Genomic DNA, 5,000 nt, shown 5'->3' with positions numbered 1-5,000 from the left:
CCTATATTAAACAAGTTATTTTTTATTAAATGTTTCATAATATTTTTCTTCATTACCCTTTCATACACTTTCATAATATGTGATGTTAGACTCACAGGCCTATAATTACTTGCCTCTAGTCTTGATCCACTTTTGAAAGTAGGGGTGATATATGCTAATTGATGCTCATCATAAATCTTGCCTGTATCTACACTTTGTCTTAATAATATTGCAAGTGGCTTTGCGATAGAATGAACTACTTTCTTTAACAAAATAGCAGGAACTCCATCAGGCCCTGCTGCAGCTCCATTTTTAATTTCATTAATTGCCTGCACAATATCAGCTTCATTAATTTCTATGTCAGCTAAATATTCACTATTTTCGTCTCTTACTTCTATATCATTATCTTCATTATCTATTCTAGGGGTGAATTCTCTCTTATATCGTTCTGCCAGTATGTTGCAAATTTCCTTTTTTTCATTCGTTAATCTCCCTTCAATTCTTAGAGGGCCTATTTCTATTCTTCTTTTATTAATCTTTTTCGCGTATGAGTATAATAGTTTGGGGTTTTTCTTGATATTTATTAGGCTTTTTTCTTCCAAGTCCCATTTTTCATTTTCTTTTGATTGTATAATCTTTTGTTCTGCATTTTCTATCTTACTTTTTAGTTCTACAACTTTCCATGCATTTTTTTCTTTTTCTTTTGCAAGACCTTTTTTCCACTTTCTGATTTTCTGGAACAAGATCCTTCTGTCTCTTGGTATGCATGACTGATGTTTACTTTTCTTCTTCGGTATATATTTATCCACTATTTTCTCTAATATTTTATATAATATCTCTGTATCTACCCCTACAAAAATGTTATCCCAATCTTTGTTTAATTCTTCATTTATTTCTGACCATTTTATATTTTTACTGTAGAAGTTGTATTTTCCATATCCTTCCCACTTTTTCATTTCTTGCTTATCTCTGTTTTCACTTGCTTTGGAATGGACTCTTAATTCTATGACATTATGGTCTGAAATACTCGCATTATAAACTATTATTTCTTTAACATAATTCGTCTCGTTCACAAATACTAGGTCTAAAGTATTTTCCTTTCTTGTTGGCAGGTGATTTATTTGTTGAATGTTGTATTCTAGTAGCATATCTAATAGCTTTTCGAATTGTCTCTTATCTTCTGCACTACTATTACTCTCTTTTTTATATGTATAAGTACAACCACAATCTCCTATTCGTTCTTTCCAGTCTACGAAAGGAAAGTTGAAGTCTCCAGATAGGAGAATAGTCCAGTCCTTGTGATTTCTACATATATCATCCAATTTTTCTATTATTAAGTCAAACTCTTTAGTATTAGGAGGTCTATATATTACTATGTTCATAATTTTTCAGATTCAAATTCTACCGCTATTAGTTCACATTCTGAGTTACTATATTTCTCATATATTTTTCCTTGTTTTTTGTCTTTCCCATATATTGCGGTTCCCCCTTGATTCCTATTTTTTCTATCTGATCTATAAGTTTGGAACCCTTTTATTTGATCATCATTCTCAGTCTCTTGGGAATACCAGGTTTCACTTATATTCATTATATCTATTTTCTTTTCAATTTGGGTTAGTTCTTCTAAGTACTCTATTTTTCTTTTTGAGTTACTCGTAACTAAACCCTGCGCATTCATCACTATGATGGTTTGTGTGTTTTCTCCTTCATTTAATATTGGTAGTAATAAGGATTTTCCCATGTCTCTTTCCTGTTCTGGTATGTTGTTCTTTTTTTCATTTCCAGAAATTCTGACATTAAAAAATCCAACTTTTCCATAATATTTGATCTTCCTCCATCATAATTATTCATTTTGTGTCTGAATCTGCAATTTTCTCCGTTTCTGCAATATCCTCTTGCATAATAAATACAGTTATTATCTCTTGAGTAGAATTTTGGAGCTGATGCTTTGAAATTTTTTGCTGACATCTCTGCATATCTCGTTGATGGCTTGCTTTTTTCTTTTACCTGATATTCTTTATTCCTCTGTTTATTTGTTTCTTTCTTATCTTGGATTTTATTACTTGATTGATTATTTACTTGATTATGATTCATGGCTACAGGGTGCATATATTTACATTTTTTGTCGAACTTACATCCTTTTCCTTCTTTTAGGTTTTTGCATATTTTTGGATGCAGATCTCTGCAATCATCCTCATAGCCATCTAGGTATGCACATTTACCATATATTTCATAGTTGTGACATACCTTAGGATGTTTGTAGTAACATCTTTCTCCAAATCTGCAATTCCCTCTTTTCAAAAGGTTGCAGACTTTGTCTTTTTTGTCTATTTTTTCCTCTTTCCCGTCATTGTGTAGTTCTTTTGTGTTGTCATATCGTAATTTATTTCTTCGTAAGTATGCTGCTTTATTGCCTCATATATAGTATCAATGAGTATCTCTGCATCCATACTTTTATCTTGTTCTTTGTTTTCCTTATTTTTTTTTCTGTCATTTCAGTTTTGTTTACTTCTCTTCCGTTTTCCTCTTCTTCTTCTTCCTCTTCCTCTTCTTCTTCATCCTCAACTATTTGTACATTCAATCTTGATTTAATAACATTGTCTATCCATGATAGACATGTTGAACAAAATATTCTGGTATCTTTTCTCATATCTTGCATTACCTCAGCCCATTGTGGATGGGTCGGAATGTTGCATGCAGCACATTTTCTGATTAGGTTTTGTGGATTAACTATGCTATACCACACCTTACACAGTTTGCATGCTTTTGGCATTCTTTTTCCTAATGCATCAATTAGGATATTCACAAGGTTCACCTTATTCATTTTCTTTGTCGGAATATGTTGGTTTATGTATATTTTCTTTATGAGTCTCTTGAGAGAGAGAGAGAGTTTTCCCGACTCTGATACAAATTCTTTGTTTTCATGTAATTGATTACTTATTTGAACTGTTCCTGTTTAGTTTCCTACTTACCGATTAACTACACAATTCTGCGTCCCTGAGGATATATATATAGATATATATATATATATATATATAATATATATATATATTATAGATATATATAACATATACATATACATTGTGCAACTGGTCCCTGAAGAGATGAAAAAGCAACTGTCCTTGTATTTAAATTCTTGTTTATTTATTTATTTGTCAATTTTTTTCTTTTCTAATAACTGATCTTTCCCTTCTGTATTTCATATTATTCTGTGTTACGTCTTTCAAATGAATACTATATTCTTCGGAAGTTTGAATTTCAAGTCAACTGCACTATTGGGTTTGTTCCAAATGAATAGGGTTCATGTACTGAATAATAATGAATATAATAATAATAATAAGAATAATAATAATAAAAAAATTTTTTAAAATAAAATAATAATATCTGAAAACCAGTGAAGACGAGTGGCTAAAGAGTGCATGGGAAGAAGGACTAATAAAAGTAGACGAAGACCCAGAAATATACAGAGACAGGAGAATGACAGACAGAACAGAGGACTGGCACAACAAACCAATGCACGGACAATACATGAGACAGACTAAAGAACTAGCCAGCGATGACACATGGCAATGGCTACAGAGGGGAGAGCTAAAGAAGGAAACTGAAGGAATGATACAGCGGCACAAGATCAGGCTAAGAACCAGATATGTTCAAAGAACGATAGATGGAAATAACATCTCTCCCATATGTAGGAAGTGCAATACGAAAAATGAAACCATAAACCACATAGCAAGCGAATGCCTGGCACTTGCACAGAACCAGTACAAAAAGAGGCATGATTCAGTGGCAAAAGCCCTCCACTGGAGCCTGTGCAAGAAACATCAGCTACCTTGCAGTAATAAGTGGTTCGAGCACCAACCTGAGGGAGTGATAGAAAACGATCAGGCAAAGATCCTCTGGGACTATGGTATCAGGACGGATAGGGTGATACGTGCAAACAGACCAGACGTGACGTTGATTGACAAAGTCAAGAAGAAAGTATCACTCATTGATGTCGCAATACCATGGGACACCAGAGTTGAAGAGAAAGAGAGGGAAAAAATGGATAAGTATCAAGATCTGAAAATAGAAATAAAGAAGGATATGGGATATGCCAGTGGAAATCGTACCCATAATCATAGGAGCACTAGGCACGATCCCAAGATCCCTGAAAAGGAATCTAGAAAAACTAGAGGCTGAAGTAGCTCCAGGACTCATGCAGAAAGAGTGTGATCCTAGAAACGGCACACATAGTAAGAAAAGTGATGGACTCCTAAGGAGGCAGGATGCAACCCGGAACCCCACACTATACATACCACCCAGTCGAATTGGAGGACTGTGATAGAGCAAAAAAAAAAAAAAAAAAAAAAAAAAAAAAAAAAAAATAATAATAATAATTTAATTTTACATCGTGTGCAATAAAGATTAAGAGAATACATACACAAACCAGCGAAAGTAATTATAGGCACAGATTGAAAAACTTCAACAGATTTCTTGTAACAGTTATTTTTTTCTTTCTTGTTCCTATAGTAGATTCACATCACCATTGCACCTAATGTCTAGGCCCGTCCCTTACGACGTTACTGATTGGCAGTTGATAAGCCAATCACACGGCTGGAAACTCCCAGTCTCTCTCAAGAGTTCACATAGGCAGGGTGTATGTTCTATGTCTCCTGAGGGATACGTCTTTCAGGAAAGGTGGAACATACATGCTGCCTATGTGAACTCTATCGAGAGACAGAGTTTCCAGCCCTGTCATTGGCTTATCAACAGCCAATCAGGAGTCTTGTCTTGCTTCCATCAGTATTTTCGGTCTTTATGGCATAAAATCAGCTCATGTCGATGGTATTTCGGCAGCCATCAGAAAAACAATACTGCTATGAAACATGACCCTCTGAAGAAGCACTTCGAAGAGGAGTACTGTGGTCAAAATCGCAATTCTTTTAAAAATGGGGTTGATACTCTTTACTGCAGTAGATAACATTTACATTTCTAGATTGCCGGGTGAACTTTGCATATTCACTTAACTGCAACAGGGGCTT

The 5,000-nt window shown here is 34.2% G+C and overlaps 1 protein-coding gene across 1 annotated transcript in view; it reads left to right on the top strand.

Moving 5' to 3' along the window:
- LOC135225230 (mucin-5AC-like) overlaps positions 1–5,000 on the top strand; it is a 198,007-nt gene that overhangs the window by 182,264 nt on the left and 10,743 nt on the right. The gene's annotated exons all lie outside the window — the stretch shown is intronic.

Source organism: Macrobrachium nipponense, chromosome 13 (genome assembly GCF_015104395.2).
Source record: "Macrobrachium nipponense isolate FS-2020 chromosome 13, ASM1510439v2, whole genome shotgun sequence".
In the NCBI taxonomy this organism is placed as follows: Eukaryota; Metazoa; Arthropoda; class Malacostraca; order Decapoda; family Palaemonidae; genus Macrobrachium; species Macrobrachium nipponense.
Note: the sequence above shows the minus strand (reverse complement) of the source record. Positions and strands in the feature narration are given on the sequence as shown.